This window comes from Perna viridis, chromosome 5 (genome assembly GCF_037379345.1).
Source record: "Perna viridis isolate PV_CMFRI_1.1 ecotype Kerala chromosome 5, ASM3737934v1, whole genome shotgun sequence".
In the NCBI taxonomy this organism is placed as follows: Eukaryota; Metazoa; Mollusca; class Bivalvia; order Mytilida; family Mytilidae; genus Perna; species Perna viridis.
Genome location: NC_142449.1, coordinates 30,370,000 through 30,396,404, shown reverse-complemented (window position 1 = coordinate 30,396,404; position 26,405 = coordinate 30,370,000). Strand labels below are relative to the sequence as shown.

Here is a 26,405-nt window from a genome sequence, read left to right as displayed (position 1 = left end):
ACATTTGGCTATGGTAACTCCACAGAATTTGAAAAGCTGACTTGGTAAACAGGGACTTCCCAACATATTATTAACTTCAAGTGAAAAAGAACAATAGCTCCTAAATGGTAATTGCGATGTATGCCATATTTCTCTGTGCCTTATGGACCATAATTTTGAGAATATGAGAAGATTTTCAGATATCTTCCAGAAATCTAACATGTAACCAAAAAAGGCAAACAATAAATATGTTGAGTAGGAGTACACAATATTGCCCAGAGAACTAAAGGATGGATATTGTTTCCTGCTACCGGCAAGAAAAAAATAGAGTAGGAAGGTAGGGAAATTATTTTGTCCAAAATATTTTACATTGAGTTAATGGGGAAATAATCTCTACTTTAACAGTGTTTGAGGCAAAATGGCCAAAAAATGTTTAGGAAAGGAACGAAAAAAGGGTAGGTATGGTAGCAGGATACATTTTTTTTGCCTAATAAACTTTGACCTGAGTCAGAGGAAAAAGTAGTACTGGACAGACACTAAATTCAAACAAATACTTGGATGTCATACAAGAATATCAGTAACCTTAATTACCCGGAGTGAAGTGTACAAAAGACTTCACCCTCTTTGGAATGCATGACAAAAAGATGGATAAAATAAAATATATACTCAATTATTTAAAAAGAAAACTGACATCTTGGCATTACCTCAGGGTTTGGAGATTAGAGAGAAATGAATCTCATTTTGTCCCCTAATACTTCAAGTGGAGTGTCTCTAGTGTATTCCAGTCAATTTGAGGGGTCCCTTTTATCAAGATGAACCATAAGGTCCAAACTACAACCAAAAATGTATGGAACCCTATGGAAACAATAATAATGAGTTTGTGGCCATCTGTGCTGTCTATTGGGCACTTATGAAGTTTTTTTAACTGTTAATAGTACAGTTTGTATAGGAAAATTTTAGCCTGAAAGAGTGCAAACTTTTCGGTTATTGTGAGAATTGTGTACCAATACGATAAAACAAAATTATTGTGTACAGCAATTCTTACAATTTTTAATAATCAATTGGTGTCTAGCAGTATCTTTAAGACATCAAGAAAAATATGACTTAGGCCAAAAAAAAAAATCAGTTTCCTGCTTCCTTACCTACTTCAAACATTTCATAGCCATTTTGGCTTAAGAAGCATTAAAAGTCTATATTGTTTCCCCATTAATTCAATAGTTTTTGAACAATAAAACCATTTCCCTACCTACCAACTCAATTTTTTCTACGTGGTTGCAGGAAACAAGATTATTATTCTCTTGGCCTCAAGTATGTATGTTCTAGTGTTAATTATTGCAATAAAAAATATAGTCACACCTTTTGCAATAATTTCTGAATTTACAGCAGTAATTTACAGTGTTGATTTTTCCTGATGATATTAACAGAACCAGACATTCCATTATATCTCTCTTGGCTCATGGATTGGTATTTTACCAAATATGTTATGTATACAAATGACTTAATTATACTTAATCATTAATTAACCCGGTCTGCGTCAGAAAAACAAGTTTGCCGCAGTATTGATTGACCTAAATAGATACAATGTACAAGTTTAATTAAACACACGTATGAGTTTTATACATCTATTATAAATATATTTCAGAAGTTCTTGGGGTTAAGTGATAGAATCAATGATGAGTTGTCTATGAACTGAACATTTATAGAAAAAATAGTCTTTTTATTGGTTTACCAAGTTTTAAGATTTTAACTTTTTCAATAGACTTGGTGTTTACAGTCCCTAACCATGTTGGGATAATTATTACCTTTGTACTATCTAGTGCTGAATATTTTGGATGAACAATGAAAAAACTTGATTATAAAATAACTTAAGATCTATACATAAATCAATTTAATTATATAATATACCGGTATATCTATATCATATTTCAATATTTGATAAAAGGAATTATTTGGATTTTGAAACAAAACTGTTCACAGGCCATAACAGTATCCTAGAGTTCCCTTTTACATGTAGTCACTCAGGGTAATTAAAATTTTGATAAGGGAAACTTGTTTTATTTATGTTCCTTTCCAATTGCATGTGGAAAACTTTGGATTCATTGCAAAACTTTGTAAATTAGTAAAAGCTTATTAGGATTGTAGGATACATTTTAATGTGTAGTAACTTTACCATAGAAACCTGCTACTGTGAAAGTACTATATTTCGTGGGGTACCAATTTTCATGGTTTTCATGGGTAGGCAAAACCACGAAATTTGGTTCCCAACGAAAGGGAGATTCCCATTAATGTGTATACAAAAAAAAATCAAAACCATGAATTCAAAAAAAACTTTTGTGTCTTCCCTTACCCACAAACATTGGTAATCACGAATTTAAGTACTTCCACAGTATTTTTAAGAATCCTACAGCACAGCAGCCTTATGATTGGTAAACCTAAAGGGATTAAGTCCCACTTACTGTACGTTTTATAATAATCAAACTTCATACCAATTAAACATCATTACAATGCTTTCAAGCTGACAAAAAATTACACAACATAAGTTCACTAAATTCAGGACAAATGTCTGGTAAACAGGAAGTTATTACACAACCAAGTTTATACAACCAAGAAGAAAGACTTTAACCTAGCAGAAAACTGAAAAAATTTTTAAAAACCGACAGAAATATATGGATAGGACAATTGTTAGGACAGCAATGAAACTTGGCACACCTTATTCCAATAGGCAATAGCATGACACTTATTATTGAAACATATTTCAAAAATAATCTTTATTAACTTTTACATTTAAGTAAGAGTTATTTCCCTTACAACAGATGACTGAGAACTATGTTTACATGTACATGTAATACAAGAACAACTAACTTCACAACATTCTAACCTTGTATGTGTGCACGATTTCTAGATCATAATTAACTTCATTGATTAAATTTACATTCATAAAGTGATTAACGTCACATGTTGTTTTCTATAACATGTTACTAATTGTGGACAGCTGTCAAAATTAAGCATTGGGATGGAAAAAAAAGAATAAAATCGAATCAACTTTCCTGAATATAGGCTCACTATGCTAATATTTGTCATACAGTAATGTTTTATATCAATAATACATGAGATTAGACAATATGCCATAAGAAGATCAAGAAATGTTGAAAAAAAAATCAAATAAAAACTTCTAAATACGATAAGCTCTATAAGTAATGAGTTGTAGTCATTGATTTTTCATGTTTTCTTCCAATTTACAGCTGAGTAAAACAATGGATTTCATAATTATCAAAATGTTAAGTCTATTGTATGAGCGAAATAATCATAGATCGATTGTATCTTGACTGTATTACCACAAAGTTCTTAGGGAACTAAATTCAGTAAAATTTAATCATATATCAATTTTTTTTCATAAATGGAATACAAAATAAATAATGTAGGAGCTCATTCATGGGGGTGGTAAAAGTTATGTTTGGTAATAAATAGGGCAATGGCAAGATTATCATGTACTTTGCTTTTTAATGATACAGTTTTTAAAAATATATATAAATTGTCTTATTCATTTAGTGCAGGGAAACTACAGGAGAGGGCTGATTTGCTTGATAGATGGGAAAAGGGTTGATTTACTTGATTATTGTGAAACCGCATGAGAAGGTTGATTTGCTTGATGGATGGGAAAGGGTTGATTCACTTGATCTTTGGGAAACTGCATGAGAAGGTTGACTTGATGGATAGGAAACAGTTGACTTACTTGATCATTGGGAAACTGCATGAGAAGGTTGACTTGCTTGATGGATGGGAAAGGGTTGATTTACTTGATCATTGTGAAGCTGCATGAGAAGGTGGATTTGCTTGATGGTTCAGTAAGGGTTGATTTGCTTGATTGTTGTGAACTACATGAGAGGGGTGATTTGCTTGATGGCGTTGGTTCACTGCTAATAAGAATGATATTGACTAATGGTTCATCTAAGACAGGTGTAACATGCAAGAGGGAAAAGTTATAGCTAGAAAGGCCACCTTTTTGGCCCGTTTTTCACAAATGGTTCCAGTCACAATCCCCAAAAACAATCCAAGCTTTCAATTCTTTTAGAGGTATGACACCACATGGTACAATTTGAAAGAAATCATTCCTTTTTAGTCCAGCTATGTCAAAATATCAAATTTGTGCTTGTTTCTGGTCCTTATTCCCAAAAAAATCAAGTGATCGCCCTACAATCAATCTTAACCTTCCATTTGTGGTATGGTACCTTGTGGTATAATTTCATAAAGACCTACATACTTATAATATACTCAAGTTATTGTCTGATAACCTGATTGTCTCTGGATGCTGGATCACAACAGCATAATAAGACTAAAAGCAGTGAGTTTATTCACCCTCTAATGCATAATGTATTCTGTCTAAAAATTAACCTGTATATTAAGACCACTGTCTGATGAGATCATTAATTTGCTTTCATTAAGGTCAGGCAAGAAAGTTTGGCTGTAGTGAAAAAGCCTAGAAAACTTGGTTGAAACTAATTACAGTAAATATTGAAAACAGAGAAACCTAAAAACCAAAAGCATGAAGGGAGGAAAACCATACTAACTTACATAGTATGAAGATCACTAAATACTTCAAAACATGACATTCTTTTAGCCGATTTACTATTGCCAGTTTCCAGTATCAAATACCAAAATTTAAACTGTGGTGAATATTTGCTTCAAAGAACATTACAATACAGTTTGAGAAGCAATAGCGAATTTCAAACTGCTAGAAATTAGATTAATTGCAAAAACTATGAAAAAAAGTTGGCATAAAAATGTTCCAGTTTACAGTACCCCTGCTTGTAAAGAAAGATAAGAAAAATGCTTTAGTACACTGATTCTTAATACCTAGATCCTCCCCTTAAAATATCCTGGATGTACATTGATAAAAAACTTTACCTAGGTTATGAATTAAGGAGGCAGACCTAGGGTAAGGGACATAACTCTTACAAATCATTGAAATGTTCGGGTAAAGCATTTACACCAATCTCATCTAAGCATCAAAGTAACTTAGATTTATTTCATTCAATTCCAAATGAAAGTTTGATGGGTTATGATGAAATTGAATATGGATGGAAACATGTCACTGATTTCAAGAGTTATGTCCCTTACCCCAAGTCTACCACCTTAAGCTAATGAACAATCATTAGCATTAAGTTCATTTCATATTTTCTCAAATGATTTCATTTATACAAGACAAAAACAAGTGTGTATATCATACATAACTCCTACAGTTTCTAATAAGTAATTCCTTTTCCTCAAAGGCAATAATATTGCAAGTAATTTCACCTACACATATGAATGAAGGACGTGAAATTGTGGATTAATTCCAGAAAATTACATGCAACTGCAGTGTTTTAACTTGCAATAACTTTTTATCAAAAATTTTAGAACAATTATCAACATATCTCAGAGATAACCAAACTTAATAGTTTTATCAGCGACCTAATTTAGTTAATTACAGCTATATATACTCTCAAACAATTTTACATTATACCATAGATAAAATGTACATTTCATTAACAGATTTCGGCATTGATGATTACATTGTAATTAAGCAATTTAAGGAAAAAAGAAAACAGGTGCCGTAGGGCTGATTAGATGCGGAAATGTCTTATTTCAATTTATAACAGAAATTACTTGATAAGAGGGTGTCTGAAATAAAGTTCTCCTTTCCAAAATAAGCGCAAAAACAAATGAAACAAATTAATTCATTTATTAGTGAACTTGTACATGTATATGTCTTATTAATATGTCCTTCATGTACATGTATAAAGTATGTCAGTACCAATAATATTAGTATTGCAAATTGCACTATGCTGCACACATCTCTCGTCAGCAGCATTAGAATCTATTACGAAGGAAGATTTCAATCCAAAAATAAACGTATACAAGAAGTACTGTGAATTACTATTGTTCGTGGGGTACCAATTTTCGTGGATTTCGTGGGTTAGGTAAACCATGAAATTTCCAACGAAAAGGATTATTCCCGTTGAAGTGTTTAAATGGATCATAAAAATCACGAATTCAAAAATCCACGAACTTGTGGCTTTCCCCCCAAACCACGAAAATTGAAACCCGCAAATTTAAGTACTTCAACAGTACTCAAAACCAGATATATCGAAATAGAAAGCCAAATCAAGCACAGAGAGGTTCTACCATCTACAATGTATGATGCCTTGGTGTTTTGTGAATTTTGAAATTAGAAATACTACAAACTTTGTTAAAATTATACATGATATAACTTCAAAATCAATGGGACAACATGTCTCAAAAGGGAAAATCACCCCCAATCACCTTATAATTGTTATTACATGTACATGCACTGAACATAAAAAAATAAGATTTTGCTTAAAGTGTAAACTTATTTTAAGCTTTACTTTCATACAACATTGTGTACAAATGTCTGAACATACAAGCTATCAACTAACAAGAGGCTCCCAGGAGCCTGAATTGCTTACCTGGTTATTTTTTTTGTCTTTCAAGGGAAATAACTCTAACAAGGAGCTGTACGACAATTTTGACTCAATGAAGACTTTGTCAACTGATAAATCTCATCATGCCGAACACTTCTATTCATGTTAGAATTTGGCTAAACCTAACGGTTTTGGAGATATATCCAAAAAACTACTGTCTGACCCCTATGTTCTATTTTCAGCAACAGAAGCCATTTTTTTCAATGGATCAAAGATGCCCAAATCAATTCTATGCAGGATACCCCAAGGAAAATTCAGACCAAATATGGTTCCAATTGGTGAAGTAGTGTCAGAGGAAAAGATTTTTGGAAGAAATAACACATACAATAGAAAAAAAACATTGAAAGGGGCATTAACTCCAACATGGCTAAACTGATTAAAACGAAAATTTGACCACAGATAGATCTCACCATGCTGAACACTTTTACCATATCAGAATTGGGCTAATTTTTTTAGATATATGCAAAAAACTACTTTCTGACTCTTGTTTCTATTTTTAGTAACAGTGGCCATGTTTTTTGATGGATCAAAAATCCCCACATCAGTTCCACCTGGCTATTTCCTGCACAGAGAGTACATTTGCTTTTTCAAACCTTTTTAACCAAGATATCTCCTAAACTAAACCCCATATCTTTATGCAAATTATGCAAATTAGTACAGTACAATGGAAACAGCTTTGTTGATGCTCATTGAGAAGTGCACATCTTCTGTTTTTTTTTACTTCCTGTACAACAAAGGGTATAAGCTAGCAGTGTGATATGTAGTTAATCAGGGAGCAGTAAGGTCTGCAGAGGAGATTGATGTACAAACCAACTGAAATATCATAATACCTCTTACCAATAAATTAACATGTCACATACCTGTACGTATAAGGATTTTGATAAAAAAAAAAAACTTGTAGTTTTGTTACATGAGCAAAATGAGAACATCCCCTCAATTCATAGATACAGCTGGTTAAAACCTTTCAAGTTGGCAGGTATCTCTTCCAGCTGGTAAAATGTCAAACACACTAAGCATCTAAGCTCCATAACATAACTCCTTCAAAATGAGTTAAATGAAAATGGTGGTATTATTCCATTTGGTATAAATCAATATGAAGATAAAACAGCCATCTTGTGACATTTCATAAATGTTATCTCTGTTTTCGACAGGGGCTTAGCCTCCTAACCCCTCTATCAGTGCATTGACCTGGACCTGCTTCGGACCTAAAGTAGTTCCCAGACACCTCATGGCTAATGCCTACACTCCCATTTATCATTTGTTATGTCCCTGACAGCATAGTTGTAGTCTACCAGGATATACTTAGATACAGTTACACATACATTTCATCCATAAATAACAACCTCCGCAGAGCACAGCACGATACAACCGCAGTGGTCTGCCCTGAACAGATGGTGCAAGTGTGTATGCAATATTAGTATTTTTTTCACACTTAAGCATAAGGACTAACAATTTATTATGAATACAACAAATGGTTTGGACACTGTATTGCAAAAAATTTTAAATTCAAGTAAAACTTTTCAAAATCAAACAAAAATAGAAAAGTCCATTTTTTCAGCATTGGCCCCTAATAACTCGAAAACAGTAAGAAATATCTGAAATTGGATTAAAATTACAGGCAGTGATTTTTATGAGGAATTCAATAAAAAAAAAATTGTTGAAATTGACCAAAAATAAAAAAGTTTTTTTTTTTTTTTATGTGGCTCCTTTGACCCTTTATAACTCAAAACCCTGAAAGAGATATCTGAATTCTGATTGAAAAACACAAGCCAGAATTTTTATGAGGGAGTCAATAAAAAAAAAATTTCGAAATCAGACTAATATAAAAAAGTTGAATTTTTAGCATTTTTAGCAATTTTAGCATTGCCCAACTTTGACCCCCTATAGCTTAAAATTTGTCCAAAACACATGAAATCTGTTGATACATTTGTTTACCGGAATTAAATATGGAAAACAACTGAAAATGAATAAATAAAAAAAAAATAAACATTCTACATGGGTTGTAGTGAAACACCTATTTTTACCCTTTTCGACCCCTTAGGGGCCACAAAATCAAAATTACTCTTCCTTTAATGGTACGTAAATCATAATTGGGCAACCATAACTAAAGTTTTCACAAGGAAATGAAGCGTCCCCAGACAATGATGCAGACACCGTAACAATATATGTTTGCAAATTTTTTGTGGTCATATAAAAACTCACAGTGATGTTAGCTATAAATGGAATTATGAGAGTAAAGCTTCAGGTTTGATTTTAGATTTAGTTGAAATGCCATACTGAATATACTTAAATAGTGCATTCCTGTGGCTGTTTTAAAGAAAAACATCTTTGTCTTTTATACAGTGGGGGATGAGATGCATTTATTATTCCTATGCTCTTGTTGAACTTGTCTGAGAGTGGATAATGAAATTGATTAAGCAATAAGTAATAATTCAGATGAATTAATTTCAAACAAAAGTGTTAAATCTGAACTTTTGAAAAAGACACAAAATTTATGCTTCTTCAGAAAGGAAACTTTTTAAAAAAAGGGAACATCCTGCTATTCAGTTTGTTTTGACTTAATGATATTTATAGTGTCACTGTATCTACAATGAGAGGTTCCTTATGTATTAGAGGTAAACTCTATTCACACTGACATGCTGGTCAATAGAAGGACAATAGCCCCCTATACATGATAGATTCAAATGGTGTAAATGAGTGGGCCATATTAGGTGAATCTCAGGTGTTTGTTTATTTTGCACTCTCTGCAGAATTGAAAAATATAACCCTGCAAAAGTCAGGTCAGTTTTTGATTTAATTTTACATAAACTTGATGTAACTTTTTTCATATCTAGGGGATGCAATGCCTTAAAAATTTTCTAGATACACAGGTTTGTCTGTAGTCACAGGGAAATCAGTAATGAAATTGTGCCATATTTGTTGAAAGGTTAATGATACACCTTGAATTGGTCAATGAACTATGGGATCATTGTGATTTGCTCTCTCCATAAAAATATTTAACTGAATTTTCTTGGCAGAGTATCTGCTTAAAGCAATATACGATGAATGAATAAGCTGCTTCCTCACATAGTTAATTGTATGGAAGGTCATATGGCATTATATGGATTGGTATGTCGCCCCGAAAAAAATTATATAGACCGAAACACAATATATAATTAAGTTAATTTATTTGAAGTATGACACCTATCTCAGAAAATACATAATAATGTATGTGTAATGTATTTCTAAGTGTACATGCATTACATGTAATACTGCTAAATCAATTTGGGTGTTTATAGCTATTTTCTAAACCATCAATTCATTATGCATTATAATATTGTAATCCGGTGGATTGAACATCTTTTTGTAGAACATTACTGATAGAGGGGTTTTATGCATTTGAACATAATTTATAATGTAGGCACCCCCTTTTTTTTAATCTCCAAAAATCTTGACTTAACAGCAATACAAGTAACGTTGCATACAATAAAATACATATTTAAAGGATTATAAGGAATCATTTGTGACATTTTTACCCAAGGAATCTTTCAAAACTGTGTATTGTACTGTGTTTCAGATGTTGAGTTGTCAAATCACTTTTCAATGTGTATTGCTGCACTTCCGGCAATACACATTTCCCGGCAAGACTTGTCAAACGTGTAAATAGAAGCATGCGCATAGGAATGGCAATTAATTTTGACTGAATAATTAATCAGCTGTAATAAAATATCTACTTTTCATACAAGTTATAAGTACTGTCTACATTTCAATACAAATTTCTGTGAATTATTTTCTCAGAAGGAAACAAATATTGAATCCGCGTAAGGATATCCGCTACTGTTTGTAAACACAGAACACGTGCTCCACGCACCAGTTGTTCGGAAGCTGACGTTCACAAAAGAACACGCTTAATTGTAAGTCATTGCTAATAATTTTTATTTATTGCCTGGCTAGAAGAATAAATTTTTATATCTTGCTTTAGAGTAATTTTCGGTAAGTGTTGACACCTTTTACTTGGAGTGTATTCTTCTATGGTAATATTGTGCACGTGTTCGCGGTTTTGCGCTACTGTCAAAGGGTCAAGGCTGTCGGGGTGCAGTAGATCATATGGATAGAGCCCGAGGTCTGAAAACGAGCAAAACTGTCTTAGTATCTAGTTTAACTTGCTATGTTTGCAAATTCATTGATAATTTATATCTTTTATTTAAACATACAATATACAAATGCACATCTACATATGTATGCACACTTTTATAATACTGTTGAGAATGTGCCATTTTTCTCTAAGTGGGCCAATCTTTTACATTATCTTTCAATAAAAAAATAAAATTTTCATTGGAGATTTGGAACTGGGATGTATTAAATGCCACATGACCCTAATCCCAATCACTGCAGAAACTTTCAAACTTTGGAAATAAACAGAAAATTTATTATGCAGTGTAAACTGAATTAGGGTGGACCCACAATTGATTTAGGGAGCCCTGTGGTTCACATTAGAAAATATTTGAAATTGTTATTCAAATCTGATATTCTTGGAAGCTGTCAATGTTTGAAGAGGGTCCCAACTATATGCCCCTTCTGGCATGCATATACCACACCTTCAAATCAGCTGTTTTGAGAAGAAGAAACTCCATCATGAGACATTGATCAGGTAAAGCATAGGTAGAGGTTTGCTTAGTTGAAATTTCACTGGGATTTCACATGTTTGGAATGCCCACTTTTTGAAAAGTTGGCTAGTTTTTTTTTTGTGCACTGTTTGGTTAACAAATGTCCAATAATGGCCTGGAATCCCTTTTTATACTGCACCACAAGAAGTGGTGAGGTACATTTTGTACAATTCATTATTCGATACTTTGCAAAAAGTTGCATGTCTTTCTGTCCGTCCCCTGACGGTTTCTAGATGGAAACTTGAAAACACATCCATGAATATTATTCTAAGACCTTGCACAATTTTTAAGCACCATAAAGTACAGGGTAGGGTTTAATTGTCAGCAAAATCCAAAATGTACACATGTATCTATCGAGTTGGGCCATTTTGAACATTTTGCCATTCCCGTTTTCCCTTGATTCCTCTTTCACCATTATGCAGTGGGCTATCACTTAATGTTCTATTAATGCCTATTTGTTTTACTAAGATCTATCTATCCATCTTTTATGAATATACCCTATTTATTGTTCTTGAATAACACCTTTTTTTATAGTTTTTTAGGCATATATGAAAAATTAATGCTTAAAAAAGTAATGGAATGTATTACTCATGCCCTAGGCTTAAGTTATATTACAAGATCATATTTATTTACTTAAGTATATGTATAGGGAGCAAATGGGGGAAGAAGTATAACTGTTTTGTACAAAATATCCAGTAGAAACTGGGATGTATTTAGAAATGTACAAAATGTGTCAACAAAGGTCTGTTGGCAGCACATGCATTCAGTCCTGCCAATGTGCCCTTGTATCTTATGAGCATTTGGGAGGTTAAAGTTACTCCATATGAACACATACAGCTAAGATCAGTATGTGCATGAATGACTGTTTACAAACCCTCAAATAAACATTCTGAGATAAAGATACATGATCACATTTTTCAAAATGTTTCCTTTAACTCTGTTTATACAATATTTCTAGCAAACCCAAATAAATATGTTTGTTGAAGGTTATATTTGATGAAAAAAAATAGGGTAGGTGGGTAGGAAAATTTTTTTTTTTTTTTTTTTTTTTTTTTTAATTATTTTATATAGACACTAATGGAATGATTTCTTGACAGCAGTGTCAACTAAAATGATAGTTTAGCAGTATTTAATAAAAAAAACAGGCATGTTTTTCTTTAAGTAAATATGACATCAAGTATAATAGTTGTTTCTGAACCCAAAGTAATTATAGAAACATATTTTTTTAAAGATGATTATTGAACACTGCAATGAATGTTGAGGATTGCTATCCATTAAAGAAAAAAAAATGTCTTTAAATTGTGGAAAATTGGCTGTTTTTATTTAAATTTCTGTGAAGAATGTGATAAAATCATGAAAACAAAAGGTTAAGTGACATTACCTGATTCATTACAAGCTATTTACCTTGACAAAAAATATTAAATGTCATTAAGTACTGAACTGAAATGGTTATTTCATTGAATACTGGTGATTTATACAATGTATATACATGTACAAATTGTATTATTATACCCCCTGCAAACAATGTTTGGGGGTATTTAGGAATCATCTTGTCTGTCTAATTGTATGTCCATTTGTTCACATTTCTTGTAAGCACAACATTCCCATGACTGCTGTGGGATTTGATGAAATTTCATACAAAGATTGTGCTTGAAGGGATGTAATTACTGTTAGAGCACTCAAGGGAGATAATCCAACTTAAGGATTTTACATGTTAAAACAATGTAAGCACAACTCCTTTTAAACTGCTCAAAGGATTTTTTGGTGAAATTAAATATGAAGGTTGAGCATCATATGTATTTATGCATGAAGGAATATAGTAACTGTCAGAAGACTTCAATGGGAGATAGAGAACTTATGATATATACATTATACTGCATTTAATGCATGATGTATTCTCTTCGTGAGCTTGCTCACAGTATATCTAGTACATACATATATTACTTTTGTTTTTCTTGATATTCATGTATTTTTAAGTAGCACTTCAGCTAAGGATCATGCAAAATGTGATTCATGGGTAAAAAGCCCACATATTTTTATTTTTGATATATTGTTTGAAATGTCATAGTAAACAGAAATTAACATGTGGTTTTTCATATAACCCGTGCTCTTAGGAGATAAAAAATATAAAGAATGCACTTAGATTTCAAAATTAAGGGAGATAACTCTGTAAATGACATTCAGGTTACAGACCACCAATTCAACCAATGAGCATTTGGAACGTACGCAAAAATAGTCCTACGCAGAAATTACCCCTGTTCCTCATAGTGCTGTGAAAAAAGTTCTCATCTTATTTAAAAAATTTAAACAGTTTCTGAAAGGAAAAACATTTCTGTACATTTTATAGGTGCATTTTGCTTCTTGTGATGTGAAGCCTAATCTCCATAATGATTTTTAAATATAACCCTATCTTGTGAAAACACTGGGATTTCCCATGCTATTTATAGACCCTTCACTTCCGGTGACCAGTACTGTACTGCAAGTCTGCTAACCCCACATGCCATTCTGAGGATTGTGAGCTGACATATGTAGAATCATGCTGATATATAGTCATCTGCAGGTTAAAGTTAAGGTAAAGTCCAGAGAAGCCATTGAATATTGTGAAATTAGCATAGAAGCCTATGGGAAGTGGAATTAGTGGTTTTTAGCCTTCAAATACAATAGAATCTACTGGATTCTCAATGTTGATTATCTCCTAAGAGCAGGCAGATTTGAATGAATAATTACACATTTCATAGTATAGACCCATAAAACAACTTAATTACAAAAATAAAAATATGTAGCCTTTTTTAGGCTGTATCACATTTTACAGATTTTGCATGATTCTTACAAAGACAGCTACTTAAATAGATTTTCCTGCAATACACTCAGAAAGAGTGCCCAGACTACTTTGAAAGAAAAGAACATTCAGTATTTTGAACTTTTGTTTTCCAATACCAATGATGCAGTTGTAAATAGTGCACTTGTATGATTATGTTGGGTCTTATTTCAATTATTAGAGTGATACTAAATTATTTGCCTTTCACTTTCTTGTCTAGCACAATTTAAGGACACTTAACTGAGTATTATTATCCCTTGTGTGGACTTCATTTGGCAGTCTTGAAACTCAGTTTGCCTGCTTTGTCACAGAAGTCTAAATAACCTGTATGGTCACATACAACTGCATCAAGTCTGAACTGTGCTTCCAAACACATTAAGGTCATAGAAGCACTATATACTTGTTCAATCTTTAAAGTATAAATTTCCATTATGTCCTTAAAGTACATCATACCTGAATGATCATAAAAGTTCATGTACATTGTAGTTAGATTGCCACAATGGTCACATCAACACTTCATATCTGTGTTATCACAGCAACACAGCATATCTGTATAATATCACTGCAAAACAGAATGCCTGTATGATAACAGAAGTGTCAATTACCATTATGTTCACAGAAACTCTCATTGTATGATCACAGAAACATTTAATGGTCAAAAAGCACTCACTGTATGGTCACAAAGCACTCATTGTATGGTCACAAAAGCATTTATTATATGGTCAAAAACACTCACTGTATGGTCACAAAGCACTTATTGTATGGTCACAAAGCACTCATCATGTGGTTACAGAAGCATTTATTGTATGATCACAGGCACACTTGTTGTATGGACACAGAAGCATTCATTGTACGGTTATAGAAGCATTTATTGTATGGTCACAGAAGCATTCACCGTATGATCCCAGGCACACTCATTGTGTGGACACAGAAGCATTCATTTTATGGTCACAGAAGCATTCATTGTATGGACACAGAAGCATGTGCTTATTGTATGGTCACAGTGACAGAAGCACCCATTGTATGGTCACAGAAGCATTCATTGTATGGTCACTGAAGCATGTGCTCATTGTATGGACACAGAAGCATGTGCTTATTATATGGTCACAGAAGCACTCATTGTATGGCCACTGAAGCATAGAGTACCTGTATAATTACTAAATTATAAATTATTTTCATAATCACTGAAGCACTAATTGTATGGTTACAGGGCCTGTTTTTTCCAGAAAAAGAAATCCTGAAATCCTTGAGTTTCTCAAAATATCAACTTCAAGCAATTTGATTGGTAAAAATTTGAGTCAAGTGAAGGATTTTTGAATGCTCTGCCAAGTCACAGAACTATGGTTGTTCACTAATGTCATAGTTTTCCTTTCCTATTTAAATTTTCCCCAGGCATGATGTTTTATGAACAACTCAGTGTGTGTTTCTTGAAAAGCAGAGGTCAATCATCATATCTATGCACCCAGCCCATACACCCAGCCCATGCTCCCAGCCCATGCTCCCAGCCCATGCACCCAGCCTGTGCACTCAGCCCATGCTCCCAGCCCATGCTCCCAGCCCATGCACCCAGCCCATGCTCCCAGCCAATGCACCCAACCCATGCTCCCAGCCCATGCTCCAAGCCCATGCTCCCAGTTTTTAGTGTACTTTAGGTTGCTCATTTACTTTATTCATGTTATTTTTGTTATTTAATGTTCTTTGTTGTTTGTGTCTGTTTTCCATGGCTAGTCTATCCCTGGAATATATTTTTTTGATTTCTGCTGGAATCTTTGTTCCCTTGATTACCTTTCCAAGTATATTCTCACTGATTTTTCTTGTGGTCACAAGAACATCTAATTTGATCAGCTGGTCATTAAAATCGGCTGCATGTTTTAACCAGGTGACTCTAGTTGTATTCATTATTTGTTGACAGGGAAAGTACAAAGTATTTTTACATTATTGGCAAGAAAACTACCACTTCCCCCTCTCCTAAATGTCTACTGGAAAACAGACTTCATGATAAAAAATGCTGCAGTTCTATCAACTTGATTTTGTCTCATTAAAGTAGAAGGTGATAGTTTATTAATGCAGATGTTTGAAGTAGGTAGATGGAGATAAGCTCATTTTGTCTATCATTCATCTGGTTTCATTGTTATCCTGCTTGCAGTAAATGAGTTTAACTTAGTCAGTGGCAAATTCAGGCAGGGGCGTGGTGGGTGTGCCCTAAAATTTGCAAAGCATGGGTTGTCAGGGGTAGATTTAGGCGGTTTTGGTTGAAACTTTAATTTCTTGCTAATTTTACCACAAAAGATATCTACATTGAACCCACTCTAGAAGAATATTTCAAAATTTAACCTAAAAAAATGTATCGCCTTGCCCCACTCCGCAAAATTTTAACTGTGCACCCCCTCTAATCTAAAGTCCTGGATCCGCCCCTGTTAGTGGACACCAAAAAGTCTGTCGAAGAGCAGATTGGCATTACTAGTACAATGTTCTGTGTATGGTGTTTGTAGATTGAAGATTTTCAAAGATTATTACAAGCAGTTATAATATTGTATTATGGTCAAAATTATGAAATGCTAGCAGCTAAAAAGATGTACTGTAGGCTTTGGGCTTTTCAAATTTATTCGGTCTTTTGGTGTGTTTGTTTACATGTATATCTATGTATATACATGTAGGTCTGTCCAATGATTTAATGTTCAGCTATAACTTTGAAACTCTTTGAAATTGAGCTGAATATAATTTGTACTATACAATTATATGCTTGCCACGTGACTTTCAACCTCAAATCAGCTTTCTTTTAGCCGGAGACTGACTGTTACTATTTCTATGGACATTACATGTGTTGTTTTTTTTTAAGTGTTCAAGAAAATTTATGCTTATCATTGTTAATAATGTGTACAATATGCTTGTAAATGATATGAATTTTGTGTTCTGATTTGTAGCAAGTTGGTGATCAACATTTTTTTAGGGTTATGTAACTGTTTGTCTTTTAGGGCTGACATATCTTGAATATACATCTTCATATGCTCATAATTACTTTCTCATCAAATTTTCAAACTTTTATCAGTTCTTGAATTTTTACAATAATGCAAATAAATATACTAAGTCTTCAACAATTATTACTATAAAAGATATGGATTTTTTTACAAATAATTGTGACTTAATGCCAACTTTATATTGGTTTTATTTCTTACATTAATATCAGGCATCATGCTGATTCTATATAATTATAACTAAATTGATGGATTGAAAGAAAACCTGCTTGCATTATGTTACATGTCAATTAACGGAAGAAAAATAAAATAATTAGTCTCGTTTGCAATTTGATGTATTTTTGAAGAAAGTTTGGTAATTAGTATAGCATTATAACATTTCCAGTTTAATAATTAATCCTGCAAATTAACTGTAGTTGTTGCCATGGTAACCAGTCCATAATATCACACAATGTCATAGACATTTGCAATTTAAATTGTTAATGATCAATTAACTCCACTAAAGAAATAGGAATGAGATTGTTTGCCCACGAATAAATGAATGCTATTAAACTGTGTTATCAGCATACATTTGTGTATTAATAAGCAGCGATTATTTTTTGTTCACAGTTTCATTATAAATTGTAAACAATACAATTTTACAGTCCCCTTGTTCGTGTCCTTTGAAATTCTTTCACGCGGAATCATTGGCCTGATCATTAAGTACCAGACCGCAGAGTCTAATTACCTTAATTGGAAAAATAGCAATGTTTTATTGGAATGATAACATTGTAAAAACGTTGGTTTTTCACAGGTCGTTGTCGAGGCTTGGATATGAAATATAGCTGAAACTAGACGAAGTACTGATCTCCCTAAGGATTAGGCATAAATCGTTGAGAAAAGAATTAAGTAAAGACTCTGGCTCTGGTGAGCGTATAGAATTAATTTATATCCATTGTTTTATGAAATATTGATTAATATTACTGATCCAGACGAAGAAATTTTATATTAATAATTTTCCATTCAGAACCAGTGACAGCGCTATGACTGTACTAAGAAAAATAGCATGGTTCAAATGTTGGTATCAAACCAATCAGAAAAGATAGATTAAAATTGCTTACACATTTCTCATTGTGGTAGATCATCTTATTCACTAAAGGAGAATTTAACTTCCTATGTACATTTTTACTTGTTACAGTACATGCTCCAATTTTTATACCTTTATACTGTACTGTTTTACCTGTGTCCGTCATTCTGTGACTCAGTAACACATTTGCTTGGTAACAAAATTCTCAGCTCCTGTAAATCACATGTTGGTATTTTATACAAAGCTTAAGTTAATATGGGTTTACTGAACTGTGGAATGTGTTTTCATATTGGTATGGCACATACTTCCTGTTTACCAAAAAGCACAGTTATCACTACTGAGTTCTTGCTCACAGATTTCTTGTTACATGATAGAATTTCCTGATTTCCATTATTTGCTAGCTATAATAGGTAGGTATAACCTGTGAAAGGATGAGGCCTCATTGATAAACATGTCACTTATCTTAAGTTAGGTATCATTCTAGTAGACTTGGGATGACTTATGTACTGGTAAGCCATGTCCCATACATGTATACTTTTAAGTTCTGTGTTTGCACAGCAGGTAATGCACTTCTTGTCAGGCTGAAATCAGAACCTCAATGATTGAAAGGTCATAGGTTAGATATATATAAATAACTTAGAAGGACTTCTTCCTCTATTTGTCTTGTTTAGTAATTTGAAGTTACAGAGTTATTTCCCCTTTGACAGGGTTATCCCTTTTTTTTCCTTGAATCGACCAAAAACAGCTATGAACAGGTTAAAACTTAATAAAGTGGCATACAATGGTAAAGAAAAACCCAGTTTGAACTGGCCAAAAGTGTGCTTGAACCACACAATTTGGCCTGCAGTCGCTTCTCAGGGAAAACCCTGATTTGGTAGGGTTATCTTCAATCTTGTACATTTATATAATTGCAAGGACAAAACTTTTTCTTTAAAAGTAAAGCATCTAGCATCTGACCTGAAGATGGCCTTTTAACAGTTTAAATTGGGTATGATCAAACACAATAACTGATAGTAATGAAAATAAGAGCCTGTCTTCATATTGGAGTTATTGCCCTTATTCCTGTAAAAATTAATTACTTCTACAATATGGCTAAGCAAATTGTATTTCCTACCATATTTAATTTCTTTTTTTTGCAGTTGCTTATAATTTTTAAATTGTTCAAAATTAAAGGACTATAAACAACTGGTTATTTGATGGTGAACGATTCATACTTGTAATGTAAACGTGTCATCTGATTATTTGTGGGTGTAGATAACTGGAATATTTGAACAGAAAAAAAACAACTTGAAAATTCAATTAGTCCTTGACCTTTTGGTTTCAATTATTGAATCATCTTGGTCATTGATTGTCTGTTCAATTATAATGTGCAGACAAGGCTATATGATACCACCTTTGTCTGTTTGATCTTTACTGGGGAATGAATTTGTTCAAGAAATTAAGATGATGCAGGGTTAAATAAAGAGTCTGCATAATTCACCTCATCTTTGAATTAAAGGATCAAGTTTATCATTTATATAGCACCTGAAATTTCCCCCCACCCACATTTTTGATATTAACAGATTTATTAATTAATTCGATGAAAGAGTTGCATAGCTACAGCTGCCTAAAAGTCAAATATAATTAACTTTAATATCAAATCTTACTGCTCGTTAGGATGTCTTTGATCTTTGTTTCCTGTGCTTTAGATTTTGGCTAATTGTTGATTACTTGTATCATATAGGTATATTTTTTCAGCCCTCGGTAAAAGTTCTTCCTGATGCCTAAGAACTTGTGCCAACAGATTTGTTTTCAAAAAGCACAAAAGAGCGAAATTGGCTAATTGAGGAAATTGTAGAAGTGATGCTTTAAAGATAGATTAATTAGCAGGGTTAGATTCTCAAGGTGCTTGTGTTACTGGTAAAATTAAGCAAATCAGTTGAAAGTGCATCCCTGTTCATTGTATTAGGTGTGCTGGCTACAATGTATTTATAATCAATGTTATTTTAATGACACTGGGTTACTCCTTAAATAAATATGGCCAAGATTATGGTTGATTGTGTTTATAATTAATTATAGTAAAACCAGTCTGAACCGAAATCTGAAAAATAAAAAGACTGAACAAAACCTGATACTTTTTAAAGTCTATTTATAGCAGTTTAATATAGTAATGTATTTTGATGTTTGGTAAATGAATATCTGTCTAAGCTGAACACATTTTAAATTCCTGAAGGAGTTCAGTTTTATCAGGTTTCACTATAGTTTCCCATGAACTGACAGAAATTCATTTTTAAAGCTGCTTTTCTGTTATTAATATAAAAATTTAATTTCAATTGATTTTTTTTTATGAGTGCTGTATAGTACTTTAACATGGGCTAGCAGGAATTATTCATAAAATATGGTTTTAACACTACTTTTCCTTAATTACATAAAAAAATACAGATTTATTGCATGTTGGAATCATAAATTTTATAAGTGATGGAGAATATGATATGATTAATATATTTTTACACTAATGTCATATCAGCATTTCAGTATTATTTCCCTTAGAATACACGTAGGTCATGAATTTGGGCTTTTCATCAATTAAAGTTTGGTACAAATGTACTGTACAACTAGCATGTTTATTCATTAAATACATTTGTACTGTGAGAGCCTTAATTTTTTAACCATTTGTTGAAACGTCAGACTGTTTTCAGTCCAAAAAAAAGGAATTATTTTTATTCAATAACTAATGATGAGTAAAAAGTTTAAGATAGTGAATTTACCACTTGTTTATGCCACTTATGTACAGTCCTTGAACTGATCTGCACAGCAATTTGATGGATTGATGACCGTTAACTGATTGATTGACGGATCAATGACCGATGACCAGTGACCGATCTGATTGCAGTTTTGTTATGTAAAATGACGTTAGATCTGTTAAAAATATAGAAAAATGTAAAATAAGCACAGAAATTAATGTTGAAATCTATTATATTATGTAAATATTTGTAAACTTGACAAAGAAAACAACAAAAACTGTAAAATACATTGACCGCTCTGTGGTCACGTGATGCAATCACCAGCTTAATGGATCGGTTTGACGGATCGATGACTGACCGGAAACTGATCGATGATTAATGACCAATCACAATTCTTGTTGCAGGATCGGTTCAGGTACTGTAAGAGTAATATACAAAAACTTACTGTTATGTATTCATGTACATGTATACACAGAAGTCCTAATGTCTTGCATTTTGAATTAGAAACACAATTACCTTATTAAATGGCATGAAAGAATCATCCACCATCTCTTCTGTTTGTCGGATTGTTTGTCTGTCAGTCTGTCCACATATATTATGATTGCAATTCAAAATGTACCACTCAACCAATGTTGATTAAATTTTATTGGAAGGTAAGACATTGATGAATGTCTAATAAAGGAGGTGACTTGTTTAACGCTTACAAAGGGAAAAAATCCAACTAACAGCTGTCTCATGTAATGTTAACAATCTTGTCAGTCAAAATCCTCCCAAGTTAATGAATTTTGATAAGGTTTTTTGACAGGTTCAGCATCATATGTACAAATGTAGATGTGAATGAAGGCAGATAGTCAGGTCACTACAAAGGGAGGTTATTCAATTCTAGGCAATAGTCAAAAGAAATAGTCAGTAAGGTAAATCTGTATAACAAACAGCAATATCATGATGAAAACTGGAAAGTTGGATACCACCCGTACTTGAAGTCTTCTTGAAGTGGGGCCATGATTCTCTTTGTGAGCTTTCTCGAAGTATTTCTAGTTAAGTGATGTTAGTACACAAAACTTTAGTACTCATAGAGGAATGGCCAGGCCAGATGTCAAGTTCATTTCTTTGAAAATACTGCGCACAAGTCCACATGCATAAAACATACAATATTAAGATACATGAACTTGAAATTTATTGGATTGGTTTTTTTCATGAATTGATGTTAGTATTTATCATAATTTGTGACACAGATGTAATTAATCCCTAAAACTGAAATCAAATATTTGTCTTGTATTGCATGCATTCACATGTATTTCTGAATTTACTGTGTTTTTAAATTAGACCATTATTTTAATTTGAAACATCACTTTATAATTATTAAAAATGTTCAACCTTTTAACATCCAAAGATCTCTGTCATGTAAAATGAAACCTGTTTAAACCCACCCAAATAAACAAAAACCTTGTTTAAACCAACACAAATAAACAAAAATCTGTTTAAACCAACACAAATAAACAAATAACCTGTCTAAACCATCCCTATAAATAAAAAACCTGTCTAAACCAACACAAACAGAAATAACCTGTCTAAACCAACTAAAATAAACAAAAACCTGTCTAAGCCAACACAAATAACATAAACAAAAGCCTGTCTAAACCAATAGAAATAAACCCAAATAAACAAACAAAAACCTGTCTTAACCAACCCAAATAAACAAACCTATCTAAACAAACCCAAATAAAGGAATACCTGACTAAAACAACCCAAATAAACAAACAAAAAAATAGTCTAAACCAACACAAATAAACAGATAACCTGTCTAAACCAACACAAATAAAAACCTGTCTAAGCCAACACAAATAACAAATAAACAAAAGCCTGTCTAAACCAACACAAATAAACAAAAAACCTGTCTAAATCAACTCAAACAAAAACCTGTCTAAACCAACCCAAATAAACAAACAAAAACCTGTCTTAACCAACTCAAATAAACAAAAACCTGTCTAAACCAACCCAAATAAACTAACAAACACCAGTCTAAACCAACCTTAATAAAAAACAGCTGTCTAAACCAACACAAATAAACAAAAAACCTGTCTAAACCAAACACAAGTAGAAATAACCTGTCTAAACCAACACAAATAAAAAACCTGTCTAAATCAACTCAAACAAAAACCTGTCTAAACCAACACAAATAAACAAACAAAAACCTGTCTAAACCAACACAAATAAACAAAAAACCTTTTTTAACCAACCTTAATAAACAAAAAACCTGTCTAAACCAAGCCAAATAAACAGAAACATGTCTAAACCAACACAAATAAACAGAAAACCTGACTATAACAATCCAAATAAACAAACAAAAACCTGTCTTAACCAAACAGGTTGAATTCTTGTTATAGTGATATCTCAATGTATTTTGAATCTGCAAACCTAACACCTGTTGAAACCAATAAAATTTTACAGTTTAAAAGAGATTTGGTTTACATAGATTTCACTGTGTATTTTTTGTAAGTATTGGTCTGTCTAAAAATCAGGAGGGGGTGATTCATCATATCTCTAGATGATCATTGAAAATGTTCAAACACTCTTTCTTACACATATTTAAATTACTTATTATAGACAATGATACCCTTCCCACCACTTAACTCTGCTAATTTCATTGATTCTTTAGAAAAAAAACAATGCTTTATTCAATTTTACTGCAAAATTAGATTTTCTTGCGCTTGCTAATATATCTACCATTATGAGCGTTAATTCAAATTTACTTCTTTTTTTCAAATCATTTTAAGAGTGTCTTAGCTAAATGAAATTAGAAAATAAAAAATTGAAAAAATTTGGCAAGGCGACATTAAAGAATGTCTTTTACACTTCAGAGCTAGCTTACAGTTACACTTGACTATTCTTAATTACTTTACTGTCTGACTTGAGAGCATTGTGGTTCTACTTTACGAAACACAATTTATGCTTGGTTCTATCATGATGATAATTATATTACGCTGATGCTGAATCAATCCTCATCAGTACAACTCTTAATTTTCCTTACAATGGTGGCATTCGCTTAATACTTCCGTAGGTCCCCAAGTGACCTATCTTCTTTTATTTTATATTTTATTTGTTCATCGAGGGAAATTATGAAATAAAGCCGTTAAGATAATTGTAGTAAAAGATAACAAGCTGAGGCTATATATGCAAATGATCTAATGTTTTAAATGTGGATTATGGTTCACAAAGATAGAAATGGGAATTATTGGCATTCTGTTAATAAATTCATTAATTCTTTTCTAGACTTTTGTCCTCCAATCTTTAGTAACTGTCTTCAGATTTTTCATCCAATGATAGAAAGTAGTTTTGATAGGCTAGGGTTCAAACTGGATAGGGTACAAGGTCGATAACCTTATCTGATCCTAATTAACCTTTTAAAGTTAAGGTTACCATGGTTCCTGACCTTCAACCAATTATGCAGGTGTTATGTAATGGACTTTTGGGTCCAGTTTCTCAAAAACTGGACAAGTCTAGTACAATTTACACCATTCTAGCAAATACAGTTTTGAGCAACTGGGTCTTGGTTTCTCCTGGATGGACCTTTGATTTGATATTTTATTGTGGACCTTTCTGAAGTCTATTTTGTAATCATGGTATTGGGGATAAATTAGAGGTCTCAAATGCATATTTCCTGATACTATGTGAATTCATACAACTGTGAAACCACTGGTCAGATTTTAACCTAATTTTATAGGATTGTAATACACATAGGCTTGACCATACTTTTCTGGTAGTATTTTCTTGAAGGAGATATAATGTATTGCTTGCTTGGTCACTTTGAGGAATGGGTTTAGAATACACAAGCTCTGTTATTTTCAAATGGATTTCAGAATGTATGTCAAGAAAGACCCACTCTTTCAATCATTAAATTCATGCTCAATAATTAAGAAACTTAACTTGTCTAGGCCTCTGGCTGTTAGCCTTATATTTGCTTAATATTTCTTCTTGATAATATGCATTTTCTAAACACCCTGTAAATAATTTAACACATTTCCCCACCCCACCCCCCACCCCCCCCCCCAAAAAAAAAAGTAACAAACAGTTCTTCTGTTTGCTGTTGTTTAGGACTTCTATTTAAGTTTTAAAAACTTTCCATGTTGACTTTATGGAGAACATGTAATCTAAATATAATCCTTGTAATTGAAATGATTTTTGTGACCGATACATGCAGTGACACAAAATTACAAAACAGGCGGGCTAATTGAAATAATTGAAATAATTTTTATTTATAGAATGGTTCGCTGACATTAGAATGGCGCAAAGGTTACATTTTTGATGAACCAGTGACACATCTATACCAAGGTTGTTATGTTAATTGGAAGTCGTTTTTTATGCATTTGCATGTCTGCATGAGTACAAATATATTTACATTGTTAAGGGTACATTTTTCTTGACTTGATGAAGTAAAATGTGCTTAATTTTCTTTCAGTACTTAATTTATCTGCAAACAGATGCATATATAAATGAATTAAAAACATTGTCTACCAAATCTTGAACTAAATTACATTGTGAAGTGTTTCAATCAACCCATTTTCTTAGTGGAGATTTTTATCTTTATTACCCTAACAATTCTTTCCTCCCAGCAAAAATTTTCTTAATTGCATTTTTTTTTCACAAAGTGATGTGAATTAAGAATAGCAAATTTAAAATATGTAACTAATAGTTGCCTGGATTATAAAACTCATTAAAGGTGTGGCGAATTTATTACAAATTAAATTAAAACACAAAGTCTATATTATTTTGCTGTTCCACAGTATTAAGGCACCTAATGTGATTCTGTTAGTAATTAATTTCTTCATTAATCGGGATGTTTCATAACGAAACAATGAATTACTGGTAAAATCAGTAAAAAGGCATCCCCCATGTGTTACCTAATCGGTAAGCAATTTACACAATGTTTTATCTTAGCAATTGGATGACCTGCATGATTTAATCATTCAAATGGAGCCTTACTTTGACACTCATCTTATTATGAACTCTGTTGTGTAATTGACTTGCCTATAACTGGCTTTAAACAGTACAATTTTGTGACTTTTTGAGTCTTCTTTGCAGGCAACAGACCAACAGCTACATAACTGGTTTTGAAGTTAACCGACCTCTTATGGATACTACATTAACTTCTATTGAGGTAAATAATATAGAAACTGTTTGATATTTATTAATCAGCAGGACAGAATATTATGTCTGGAGATAGATATAGACACCATTGGATGTGTATTGGAAATCTATTTTAAACCTAATATTTAAATCCATGCATGATCTGAAGGACGTTCATTAGATGTAAAAGATAAAAATACTCTTGCCTGCATTAATATGATATTTCTATATAGGACAATGTGAAGCTGGTATACTTGTACTAAACACTTATTTTTTTATATACTTAAGAGTGAGAAAAAATAAAGAATTTAGAATACAAAAGATGTATTTATTTACCAATATTGAGTAGATATTTCAGGTTTACCCTGGACTTGACTTTTCATGAGCAACTCGGTGGGTGTTTCTAGAAAAGCAGAGAACGCTTACCCTAATGGTGCACCTGGTCCATGCTCCCAGTTTTTAGTGGAGTCCGAGTTGCTCATTTATTTTGTTACTTTGTATGTATGATTTTAGTTACTTTATGTTCTTTGTTGTGTATGTCTGTTTTCTGTGTGTGGTCTTTTTCCCTGGATTACATTCTTTTGATTAC

General features: G+C 32.5%; 2 protein-coding genes across 10 annotated transcripts in view; one reads left to right on the top strand and one right to left on the bottom strand.

The window, feature by feature from the left end:
• LOC148617032 (uncharacterized) overlaps positions 1-10,112 on the bottom strand; it is a 48,073-nt gene extending 37,961 nt beyond the window's left edge. For all 5 annotated transcript variants that reach the window (XM_088584309.1, XM_088584306.1, XM_088584307.1 and 2 more), the window contains exon 1: positions 9,977-10,112. The gene's annotated coding sequence lies outside the window, so the exon portion shown is untranslated. The remainder of the gene's footprint in view (positions 1-9,976) is intronic.
• A 92-nt stretch (positions 10,113-10,204) lies between these two features.
• The window catches only part of LOC148617029 (zinc finger homeobox protein 3-like), a 161,471-nt gene continuing 145,270 nt past the window's right edge, over positions 10,205-26,405 (top strand). For 3 of the 5 annotated variants that reach the window (XM_088584297.1, XM_088584294.1, XM_088584295.1), the window contains exons 1-4: positions 10,205-10,354; positions 17,694-17,806; positions 24,952-25,021; positions 25,772-25,847. The gene's annotated coding sequence lies outside the window, so the exon portion shown is untranslated. Of the gene's footprint in view, positions 10,355-17,693; positions 17,807-24,951; positions 25,022-25,650; positions 25,848-26,405 lie in introns of those variants that run through there. The other 2 variants (XM_088584296.1, XM_088584298.1) reach the window with 2 other exon arrangements.